Below are 13,439 nucleotides of genomic sequence, written 5' to 3'. Positions count from 1 at the left end.
TTATCTTCTTTAGCTGTTTTACTTGCAATAAACCATGGCCTCTAATTGTTCATGTTAAGTATAGTTGATCAAGAAAATTATATGTTGTGGTTGTTATGTTGTTGTTATCATTATCATCATGCTGAATCAATCCACTGCAGGATGAAAGGCTTTTCTTTGAAGATTATAGATCATAATCTCTCACTCTGATCCAGTGTGGTGGGTTGGTAGACAGATATTTATCAACTTCCAAGTCTACAGCTGAGAGAAGGTAACTGGCCCAAAGTTACATATCTGACTTCTTTGCCTATGGGAGGACTAGAAAATGGGTCTCCCTGTTTCTAGTCCAGCACCTTAACCACTATACCACATTGGTCCTCCTACTCCCTGTCTCCCAACCTGCTCTTTCTGTCTATATATATATTCTGTGACAGCTGTGAGGGATGAACTTAAGTTTTGTACATTGAAAGACAATATCTATTCAGTTATAGAAGAATGCTATACTTCCAACTGGGTAGATTATCTTCCACCTCATGTGCAGTTTCAAGAGCAGTGAGGGAGGAAGGGGACATCTGCCAACTAACCAAATCAGCCACTAACTCTGGCAATCAGTGGGATGACAGATTTCCCAATCAGGCACCCCTCACATTACTCTGTGGCCTTTGGACTATGTTAAGACATAGCATGTATTATAGTGAAAAACTAGGGAAAGTTTTACTGTCCAAAAGAATAGTATCAGTTGATGAGAAGCTGCTACAGTTTCTTATGTGTCTACACAAAAATCAATTAAACTATCAGTACTACTCCAAACAAGACTAGCATAGACCTATCCAGTTGAAAAAAAAATCTTAAACACATTTACCATATTTTTCCGTCAATAAGACACCCCCATGTACAAGACGATCCCCACTTTTCCAACCCAAAATTAAGAAATCAATATTTTAAAGATAGTGCAGAAGACACTTTTATTTAGTAATTAGGTAACATTTACCTGATACACTCGATGGGAGGAGGTCCAAACCGTCTCTCTGCAGCTCTATTTCCATGCTCTTTTGTATAACTGATTACATTCAATCACGAGTAAAACTGCTGATAGCTTGTCTCTGCAAACAGACTTCCTCCAATTGGTTTGTTCAGCATCAGCTGACATCAGTACATAAGGCTCATGATTGGAGGAAGTCTGTTTGCAGAGACAGTATGGGCAGTTTCACTCGTGATTGGAGGCTCGTGATTGGAGGAAGCCTGTTTGCAGAGTTGTATGGGCAGTTTTGCAACCACGTGGTTCTCTCCTCGGCTTACTTCCTTGAATAAGACGCCCTTCAATTTTTAGCGTAAGGATTTTAGAAAAAAGTATCGTCTTATAGTCGGAAAAATATGGTAATATATATTTAAATATTATTTAAGGATAGGCGACTTGATCTGAATGACAATTCCCATATATGATCCAACCAGTAAGGTCAATTAATTACCAACTGTAGTCCAAAACATACAGATTTCCTACACCTGAATGTTTTAAGAAATTAGCTTATGTAATGGCCTACTCAACTGTTTCTTGTTTCTAAAAGCTTGAAACACATTGACCCTACAAAGTTCAGGCTTTTGATGAGCTACTCCTGAACTCCCTACAGCTTCTACTGTCATATAAAAGCAAGCCTAATATTCAACTTGAAACTGATTGGCCAAAAAAAATGTTTTTTTTTCCCCCAGCTCTGTTTTTGCTTTCATATTAGTGGTGGCCTAGATTGCATTTGAATCATAAAAGCAAGAGTGGCAAACTTAGCTAATCCTGGAAAACTAATCCTGGTCAGACTTGGTCAGTATTTGGACTGGAAGACTTCAAGGAAATACCAAAGCCATAGTCTAGACTGGAAAGTTTTAAAAAATCCTAGAAAATGGCAGTGAAAAAGCACTTCTGTATTATATTTTTCATTAATTTTCATTTAATTAATTAAATTAAATGAAGTCACCCAGAGCTAATACCAATTTAAGTGTGCGTATCTGAAAAAATATCCCATAATATGTACAAAGAGTAGATAATATAAGGAGTTCATGAAAATGTTTCAGGTATAAGATTTCCTTGTGATATCTTAACTGGGATAAAATCAGGGCATGTACTACATTTTACTTTTTTGACTCTTCATCTGAAAAGCTATCAACCATATATGAAAGTGATATTACAAATGTTTAATTGCTTAACTTATGAACTGCCCCATTTTGTAAAGCTATATAGAAATCCAAGGCGTTTGTACAGTATAAATATGGCCTATGAGTTCAGTATGGTGAATGAACATATCCAATCTTTTAAAATCTTTCCTGTATTTGCAACAGGAAATAATCAGGCTGGAATATGAAAGGCAAAGAGCATGCAGCTTCCACTCTTTTGCTGTGTCTAACATAGGACCTCTGATGCTGCCATTTCACATGGTCAGTTCTTCCATTATTTGGACCATACAACTACTCAGAGGATTCCACTTTGAAAATTATGAAGCATATATAGTTTGCCAGTGATTCTTCCTTCTGCTGCATTATATATCATATTCAAAGATGAAAGAGAAACAGATCAAGTGCTTTTATAATTATACATAATTCCATCTGTTCACTTCAGTCATGTTACAGTGCGTTTTGTGCCATCCTCCAAAATCTTTGATGGATCATCTTCTTACCAACATTCATGATTAATTAATAGTATTTCTGCTTCACTTTATAAAAGGGCCCATGTAGCTCTTTCAAATAACACCAGGAGCTCCTATTGATAAAGTGACATTCAACTAGAATACCATCTCTTTGATCTTTTTACCCAACTGAAAAGTAATGATAAGGAGATTACAAAATGAACTCTTCTGCCATTTGATTAAATTTCCCTTTAATGACATTTTTACATACTTAAATTAAATATCTTTTTCTCTTTTCCCCCACACAAACCTTCTATGGACTATTTAATTATAATCATTTTGTAATTAGAGCATTAAAGTAGTATTAATATTCACATAATCATTTCAGTCATATTATGTCTGCATAAATCTCATTATATTAGCCAAATAAAAATAATTTGTTCCAAGTTCTAGCCACTTATATATGAAAAAGGTTAAGAAATGCTTTCTTCCTTCTCACTGCTCAATAGCTGATTTTACAACTGCTATAATTCTGCCACTAAATTTGTCTCCAAAAGTATTTTCAAATATTTAGTACTATGCTCTTTTGCAAACTGATTCTAAGATATGCATTTAATTCGTATAGATCTCTACTCAGAAGTCACTGAGTTCAATGGCATTTACTATCAGATAATGCTGTAGAAGACAAAATTGTATAAATTGATACTCTGAGGATTTAGGCTGTAATCCTAATCTGCTTAATACAGTGTAGGCATCTGACTGGCCATTATGGAAAGCAGGGCTAGATAGACCTTTGATCTGACCAAGTTTGAAAGTAATTATTGCACTGTAAGGAATGATTTAGAACAACATTTAGTGAATCAGGAAAGGGAAAAAATATCATAAGACCGTTAGGTTTACTGTGGCTTCCATTAACATTTTTTCCTACTCTCTAATAAGAATTCATAATTTTCCTTTTCCTTTAGAAACTAAGAGGTAAATTCAGAGGTAGAAGAGCTGGGTGAATCATCACTGTGTATAGAAAGAGGATTATAGGTCTGGAAAACTATAGCAAATCTCCGATGTTAGGTTTCTAAGCACAACCTGATAGTTGCTATGGGTTGCTGATCTGAGAGTCCCCTAACCTTGTAAGTAGCATATACTTTTGTCAGGAGTAAGGACCTGAGGCATGTTACTCTGTTGAGGCCATACACTCATTTAACACTTGAATTAATTGTCCTACAAGTTATCGCAATTTACAAAGATGCTCAAGGACATTGTCCATTAGCAAATATCACATAAACTGCCCTGGTCAATGAAAATATCTCTACATCAATATTGTTTCATCACAGACCACCCTATAATCTCAAGGCCACATTATCAACAGTTTTATCAAGCAGTAAGAATATTGCTTGGTGTCATAAAGCATGTCAACATGCACGTTACATAGTTACATGCTATCGGGTCATTGAGCTAAATAAGATATACTATTGATTGTGTTTTACATTCTAAAGAGGCTTTATTAATTAATGCTTGAAAATGCAAGGTTTAAAAAAAATTATGTTAGCCTCCTAAGCAAAAAGGACAAAGGTTAAACCCAGTTTCAGTGATGAGTCAAGCATAAAAGCAAAGTGCACAATTTGCTCTCTGGCAAAATATCTCATTTTGTTAAAATGAATTTTTGGAAAAACAGGGTCACTCTTATCAGAAGTATGTGGAAGGCAGTTTTGAAAGAAAGAGAAGTGTGAAACTGGATGTAACAATTATTTTGTACCTCCAAATTATTTTTTTTCAGAAATATCAAATATAGGATATTTCTTATTTCTATGGGGTAGGGAAAGTGATGAAACCTGTTTCATGATGTCACAATGCAAATTCAACCCCTAACGTATTTAATGCAATGCCATGCTACAGAAAGATTCTATCATGACCTCTCAACACATATTTTATCATTTTGGCATCTTCATAATCAGGAACAGATGCCTATGCTTCAGCTACCTGAACTTTTTCATGCAGGCAGAATTCTTGGTATTGCAAACAAATTTGTCAGTCAATTGCTGAAATGTGAACAAAATTAAAGGGAGGACAGCATGGGCAAGATTGTTTCAATGTGCCCCAAACCATGCAGAGTTATAGGATTCACTTTAGCATCAACTTTCTCTCACTACCAAGGTCTCTTTATCTATGTGCTGTGTAGTCTCTCATATAAGGTACCATACAGATTATAGTAGGAATGATTATTATCGATTATTCTTTGCAGAAGCAGTCACTGAGAACCAAGAAGTCACAGTAGGCCAAGGCCTGTGTGCCTTTGTTCTTCTGGTCTAATTTGAAAGTTTAATGATGTCATATCAAATTAATTACTTTTTTTTTTGTAGAACTAAGAAAAGAAAACACCAATGGATAGAAGTCAGATTTATTAATAAGTTCATTTTTAATTTTTTCAATTCATTTCAGCTATGCTAGTCAAGTGTGGAAAGAACAGCTTTTTAATGTGATGAATTAGAGTTTACAATGGCACAACAATTTGAGTAATCCATTTGTACTATAAAGGAAGTTGGGCAGGATGAAATTGAATTAAAATTGAAGTGAAATAATAGCTATCATTTATTAGTTGCATAGTGTTTCCTGAAAAAGTACACTGGGGGTAGAAAAGCATTAAACATTTTTCTGGTAATCACACAATAACTCAAGGTAAGTGCACTTACATTCATATCAATTTGTGTAACCTGGGTTTGCCATCCAATGCCCATCAGACATTAGCCCTGTACTAATCTAGCTTAGGTGGGAACACTATACAGGTGCACATGTACCAATATAAGCATTTGGCTTTTCTCTATATAAAGAGAATCCTGAATGGGATTCTTAATGTACACCTGTTTTCTACACAATAGTCAATACAGTTTTGGAAACTCTTTTGAAGCTCCCCTCCTCAGTATATGAAGGTATAGTCCTCTGAAAGTCCTGGCCACGTAAAACTAGTATTTATCATAGAACAACAAAGACATAACAATTAAGAAATGCGGTACCTTGTTTGTTAATAAACTTTTTCTTGTATGTATTACTTTTGTCACTCTTCATTCTCCTTTTTATTGCTTTCTGTTTCTGGTGACCAAATGCTACATTAACCATCCTTCCATTCCTGACCCTTCAGATCTTTTGGACTATAAGGAGAAATATATTTAAATCATGTATAGGCCTAAAATTGTGCTCTCTTCTACAATGTGTGTGTGTGTGTATGTGTGTGTGTGTGTGTAAGCCTTCTTACATTTTTTTTTCATTAGAAAGATTTACAATACATGGATTTAGAATCAGAGCAAATCCTGCTTTTTTAATTCTGTGTGTGGCTGTTAGCTGCTGGTTCTCAATCCTACAAAAATGAAGAAATTACAGGACTATAGAGAATGAGACTGGATAATAATGGATGAAGCTTGATCATTATGGTAGTTTATAAATTGATTCAACTGAATGCATAACATTTAAAGACTCTCAAGTACAAGATAGAACCTGGATTATTCGAAGAAATGATAAATCCTTTGCAATAAGAGTAAGAGATAAGAGTAACTATGGTAAATACTGTTAGATTAGAAGACAACACTGAATGCATTGTTAAACTGGTTGAAATGGATATGTCTTTTGTTTGAATTACTTGCAGATTTTTGCATGAGCTTAAATAATTCACTTACGGTTTACTAAATACTAGAGTGTGAGGTAGAAAATTATTTTTCGAGGATAAAATTCAAGGAATTTTTCAATTTTTTGAAGAAGTGGTCAATCTCTTTAGTGCCATCCGAAGGGAAATGCTCCATTTCATGTCATAATAATAATACATTTATTACATTCATATTGCTTAGTATGGCTAAATCTTCAAGCCAAATCAGGTGGTGAATAAACCTAGCTCTGAAGAGAGTCTGATCAAGATTTTAGGAGTGGCATCAGACAGCCTTTCCTTGTAGGCTCAACAAGAAATGTCTTCTGGGTTAGTTATGTTCCCCTCCCCCCCAAAAAAATCTTCTGCAGATCATAATAATTGGACAAGTTCATAATGAATTAGTCTATTAGATAGCTGGATCATTTATGGCTTCAAAGGTCAAAATCCTGAATTGAGTATGGAAATAATTGACAACTAGTGTAGATTTTTCAATATTGTTATAATATGATACCAGTACAGTTATTAACATTTAGCAATAAGAAACTAGCAATTATTAATTACTGTTTTTATATATTGTTCTAGATAATTTAATTATTATATACATATGATGTGATATGAATTTAAAAATACTTTATAGCTCATAATGATAACATTAAAACAGTTGCTGGGCAACTGAAACATATTTCATAGCATTGTTAATTAGCATCAGTTTGGGAAATGTCCTGGATTGACAACGAGTCAGCAGAAAAAGAACACTTGTAGGGTATTTAAAAAGTTTAAAGAGAAATGGACATTCTATGAATGAAAACTTAATAATCCATCGCTATTGTATCTTTGCTTCTAAGGCATTGCTTTCTTTGCATCCATCAGCATGCCTGGGCTCCATTCTTTTCTCTGAGGTTATTTCCTTTTGTTTTATTCATTTATTTCTTCTCCAAGCCAATAATAAGTCCAATAACAGCAAGAAAGAGATGACCGTGTTTCTGTCTGTCTTTAAATCTTTGCCTCCATAATTACTCCGACTTGTGGGGATACTGCCCTTAAGTTTAAATTCAGAATCAGCAGAAAAACAGCCATTTCCCATTTGCAGCCAGCCACAAAAAGTGATTGGTATAGGTATAAAAATCACTTTCTGCTTTATGATGTGTGGATTAATGAAAGTATTAAACCATTCTAAATGATAGATAAGGAAATTATTTCCACTGTAGCTTGAAAGAAATAAAACCTCTCTGTCTTAAATTAAAGAGGTTTAAAACTTCACTAGCTCATCAAAAGTACATGGGCACCAAAAGGAGGAGCACATTTATTACCATTCATGGATTACCTTAATTTTTTAACATTCATCATTTTTCTGCTTCATTACTGTTACAGTTTCCCATAAGCTTCAAGAAACACACTAATTTCAGAGTAGAAGAAGAGTAAATATGAGTGAGGCTAATACATTTTTATGAAGAGAAAGACAATTTACCTGTTTAATTAGCATTTTGCACTATTAATTTCATTTCAATGACATTGTTGTCTTCATTGTGAGTGTCACTTTTATGCAGAGACGGTAATTTATGACCTTCCACACCAAGACAGAGGCACAATAGGACATGTTTGTATATAAAGATAGAGAATGAACCATAGCATCCTGCACTTGCCATTTGATCATTAATATTTCATCCTTATTCTTCTACAAATAAAGGATAAACACAAATGTAAGGGAGGAAAAAAAGAAAAGAAAGAAAGAAAGAAAGAAAGCAACAAGCAACTTCCAAAAGCTGCAGCAATGCTAATGCAATGGTCATCAACAAAGAAGGGGGTCAGGTTTTAAAGAAAGGTTTCTCTCAACTCGCATGCCCATGTCAGTAACAAACTGAAATTTATTAACCAATAATTTTGGCTGTTGCTATTAATCAGTATAGCCACTTTCGTTATAAAGCAATTGAAGTTGCTTCTATACTTAAGATGATTTAACAGTTTTTCTCACAAAAGGAAAATAGAGAGAAAGAAAAGGAATTCAGGAATCTCTGTTAAGGAAAAATATACCCTAAGTAAGACTACACATACATTTCCCTCTAGTACTGTTCCAAGATAGAGTCATAAATCCAATATTAATCAGCAGTTTTAGACCAAATGTAGACAGACCAGCAAATGAGTTGGGCAAGTGGCATGGGATGCAGAGATTCTGGATATCAACAAGGACTTTGGTGAGTCAGGGCATATCCATCTTCATCATAGAATCATATCATAGAATAGTGGAGAGGGACAGGACCAAAGGACTCATCTAGTCCAACCCTTAGCAGTGCGAATGAAGCCTAATTAAACCATGCTCAAGAGTCCAGCCTCTTCTTATAAACTCCAGAGATGCCCACAGCTTCTGTGAGTACTCTACTATATAGATTTTACCACTAGGAACTTTTTCCTTATATTTAAATGAAATCTAAGTTGATACAACTTATACCCACTATTTCTGGTCCTAGTTTCTATGGCAATGAAGAGTAGTTCTTGACCATCTTCCCTATGGCACACTTATGTACCTGAACATAGATATCATGTTCCCTTCAGTCTTCTTTTTCCAAACCAAACTTCCCAAATTCCTCAAACCTATCTTCAAAGGGCATGACCTCAAGCCCCTGTATTGTCTTTGTCAGAATCCCCTGAACCTGTTCTTTCCGCGGTCCCAGAATCATGCACAGTACCCCAGGTGTAGTTCAGCAGTGCAGACACCAGAAGAATAAGGATTTCACACATTGTTAGTACTTTTTTTAAAAAAAATTATGGCCAAATGACCTTTAGTACAATGCCTTTTCTACTGTAGCCCAAAATCACGCCCCCTCCACAAAAAGAGCTCTGTGTGAAAACAATTTTATGATATAAACTTTTGAAATCATATTATTCTTCAAGTATTTAATATGAAATATGAAGATTGTGCATTTGTATTTTATAGAAATAACCTTTCTAGTGTTATTTTTCAAGAGCGAAATTGTAAAACAAGCCAAGAATTGGCTAAAGTCCCACTGGACCCTGTCCTGAAGTACCTCATCCCCTATTTGCCTTAGCATGTTGGTACAGTAGAGTCTCGTTTAACTGACCTTCGCTTATCCAACATTCCATCTTATCCGACGCCCCTAAAAAAAACCACAACATGCATAAATCGGCAATGAGAAAAGTGTGCTGCTTGTTTGCGAGCATGAGTGTACTCTTTCTTGTTGCTCCTGACGGTGCGGCACCACAACGCAAAAATCGATTGCAACAGGTACAGCAGGCACGCGCGTCTAGCCTATGATGTTTAATAGGCTTTTTCTTAATTCCTCCCTATTATCTGACATTTTCGCTTATCCGACGTTCTGCCGGCCCATTTATGTCAGATAAGCGAGACTCTACTGTATTTACAAAGCAGCTGTTGCATGCTTGGGAGGGCTTTGTGCAGCTACTTCAAAAGCTTTTCCACTTGTCTCTGCTTGCCTGTGCTTGCTCAGGCAACACTTCTGCTGGGACTGTCAGAGAAGAGAAGTAGTTGTGCAAGCAGACATATGTAGAGACAACAGTGGAAAATTGTGCAGCAGCTGTGTCAGGTATTCTAGGAGACCCAGCTGATCTAATCCTTTGAGGGAGGTTGTTTGGTTTGCCTTAGTGTACTTTGCAATGGACCCTTTCAGTTGCTTTGCACAGCCCTGGAGTGGGGGACTGATGATGATATGCAGAACCTTAGGCTTTCTTTTGATGCCAACAAGCTCTGAACAGTTTCTGTCCTCCAAATGGCATTATCCAGTTCTTCCAATTATCTGGGGATTGGAATACAAACTGATGGGGCTGGGGCTGGGTGGGGCTGGGAAGTAGGACAAAAAGATCACCTTCCATTGTTTGACTTAACCACACCAAGCAGACAGGCTGCTATGGAATCTCTCCATCCTCATCTCTGAATGTATTTAAAACATTACAAGGCATGAAAGAAATTGTTTGCTAAGCAATGGGGAACAACTGGACAAATTTTGGGACTCTCAGCATTCAGAAAAAACACATGTGGATACATTACTCAGGTGAGAATGTGTAAGAGTTATGCTACTTGTTATGAAAGCATGTAACCCAGTCAGAACTAGTTCATTAAGCACCATGTTCATGCAGTCAGATTTATGGCCCATTTTATAATCCCATGTGTTCAGCTTCTAGAAAGCTCTCTCATGTTTTTTTTTCTTTCCAATACATGGACTGGGAATATTTTCTGAATTCTTCTTCTTACTGATTTCTGATTATAGTTATCTTCCACAGCCAATCCTACATTGCCCTTCAGCCAGCATGAGGCCTGAAGTGTGTGTTTAACGTCTATTGAGTAAATGAGAGAAAAAGCATGAGAATGTTTATTGTGGTGTTTATTGCTGTGCAGGAAAGCTTTATCTGAGTTTTTTTTTTTTTTAGGAAATGTAAATAGTGGTGACTCTTTTTTGCAGAGATGTTTATTTCATCTGAAACAAATCTCTTTTGCATCAATAAAGGCATTTTGATGGGCCATTATTGACCCCTACAAATGCTACTCAAGGCATAATGTTAAGGTAATTTATCTTTTCAAGTTAGTTTCATCTGCCCAAAACACATTCAAGACTTTGCTTGGCTGACATTTTGAAATATGATGAATGCATAAAATCAAGGAAAATGACAATATGCATTTATAGGTGCATTTTTAAAGGTTTTGAATGGAAAATACCCCATAAATTTACACATCCCAGATTAGAAGAAACATGATTAAATATTAGGGTTTCATAAATGCCACTACAGAATGATCTATTGCTTTTGAATAATCAGCCACACAGTCAATCCATGTAAAAATGCCCGCTTATATAGCAGGGCTAGGATTAAGTTACTGGCAGCCCTCTGGCTAACAAGAGTAGCGTAACTGTCAAATTATTTTCCTGTAAAATCATTCAGCTTTCTTCAAAATAGGGAATTCAGGAATCTTTCTAATAAACCTACAAGATATCCTGTAAATGAGATGTGTGGTCTAGAGATTCTTGAAAACCAACAATAGAAACTCCAGCCAAAACACGTAGCTGTTAATCTCACACATTACATTGTCCACAAAATTAGCCATGGCAAGTCATTAGTCAAAAAAGTTGAGGATAAGGATCAAACTGCATATACATTTGTACATTTGATCTTTCCTAATGCAGATATCCAGGGGCAGAGAGAGGAATGCTGAAATACATGTGGTGACATCATAATGCAATACCCACTCCTATATATACCTACATGACCATTGCAAAGCAACTATGGAAAGGTGGACTTTGTTTTATGGCATTGCAACACATTTAATCATTTTGATGTTATTGTGGTTCAGAACAGGTTTCTCTATTTCTTAATATCAAGTTTTCAATGTTACTGCCTTCAGAAACTTTTCCCATAAAGCTAATTAAATGGCAGTCTATTCCAATATCTTGAGGGTGGGAGACTAACCTAAAATTCAGCACTGCCTGGCAACTTTCTTTCACCACCACCCAATATCATGGACAGGGCTTGTCATGTTATTGGTTTCAGGGGGAAAATCCTAAATTTTAAAGCCTTATCTTTTGAGGGGTTTGCCTGCAGTTCCTGTGAGATGGACTTAAAGAAAGCCAAAATGACATCGCTCTCATGCATATTTTTCTAGTCCAGCCTCCAGGGCAAGACTTTAAGAAAAAGAATTTTTAAAAAGTCAGAAGAACCATCAACCATCTTGTAAAATGCTAAACTAAGCCTCCACAGAAGCCTCTTCCAGCTTTTGCAACTATCAGAACAGCTGTGGAGGGATGAAAAGGAAAGCAACACAATTGTTTGGCTCTTATAAGTAAGGGGGACACATGGCTTCATGAAGGAGCTCTGAATGGGGCCTTCACTTGATCCTTCATTGAAGCAAGGCACCTCTTAAAAGATTTGAATGGCTTGGTCAGAAACTGCTGGCCACAAAATGCACAGTACAGACTGGATTATTCAGAAGAAAGCACAGCATACACAACTCTGGCTGATCTTTAAAAAGTCCAATCTGGTTGGATCTGTTAGTGCTTGAATGGGAGACCACAAAAAAAATCTCTGACCTATAGACTAGGCTGATAAGGGGAAAGATGCATATTGCATTAAGGCAATAAAAAAGTTCCACACTGTTGCCAAGAAAACAACATGTCCGTGTTCAAGTCAAACTCAGCTTTATCTTTTTATTTGATTCCCAAGAGTTTATTAAGTTCTATCTCTGGTCAAGCATGAAACTGTTCTATCTCTGAGCATGAAACTGAGCAAACTCAGGAAGGCAGTGAAGGACAGGAAGGCCTGGCGCAATATGGTTCATGGGGTCACGAAGAGTTGGAGACGACTTAATGGCTGAACAACAACAATTGGTCAAGAGCCTTTATTATTATTATTTCATTTACAAGACTTGCTTCAAGGTTAAAACTGAGCTCTTATGTTGACAACTATTGCATTTAAAAAAAAAACTCTTTAAATGTTGTAAGGAAGGGTCATATTTAGAGCAGTATTTTAGTTTCAGAAAGTGCTTGAATGCTGTAATCCAAGACCTTTCTTATGCAACACAATATTTTATTTTCAGAATCTTATTGTTCCACTATGATCATACAAAGATCAAAACAAAAATATCATGAAACTTCATTATGTTACTCATATTCTGCAGAAGACAAGAGATTTATAGAATCTTTCCGAAAAGAAAGCATGTAAGTCTTTTGTGAAACATGTCCCTGTGATTTCTTTATAGCACATGATGGGATTCATAATGCAAAAATGTGTGAAGGTATTGTTAAACATAGGACAAATACTGAAAATATATTTTTTTTAAATTGGACAAATACAGAAAATGATTTTTAAAAAATCTAATCTTGAGCTTTTGGTCCATACTATAAATATCTACTAATAGCAAGTACAGTATGTTGTATGCTGAACTACTTTTTCAGTTTGTTGTTTTTTGAAAAGGAAATTTTCAGTAAACTAGGAGGTGGAATATTTCCAGACAGTGAAATAGTGGAGAAATATGCATGTGGAAGCAAAAAAATCAAGTGATTTGTCTAATGTATTGGAAAAAGAACCCGGTGCTATCCAAATGCAATTAGTGCAACATTCTAGTAATTAAAACAAAACAAATATTTTTACTGAATACCAATGGCAGTTCTGACTAGGATGGGAAGTTTCACCCAACACTAGTTCAATTTTGAAAATTCTGAAGGGTCAGTCGGGACTCACTTTCTGAATATGTTCAC

The sequence above is a fragment of the Python bivittatus genome, unplaced genomic scaffold (genome assembly GCF_059951505.1).
Source record: "Python bivittatus isolate LINGU-HERP-01145 unplaced genomic scaffold, Pbiv_v1 ctg000980_np1212, whole genome shotgun sequence".
Taxonomy (NCBI): domain Eukaryota; kingdom Metazoa; phylum Chordata; class Lepidosauria; order Squamata; family Pythonidae; genus Python; species Python bivittatus.
This window is presented reverse-complemented; position numbering follows the sequence as displayed.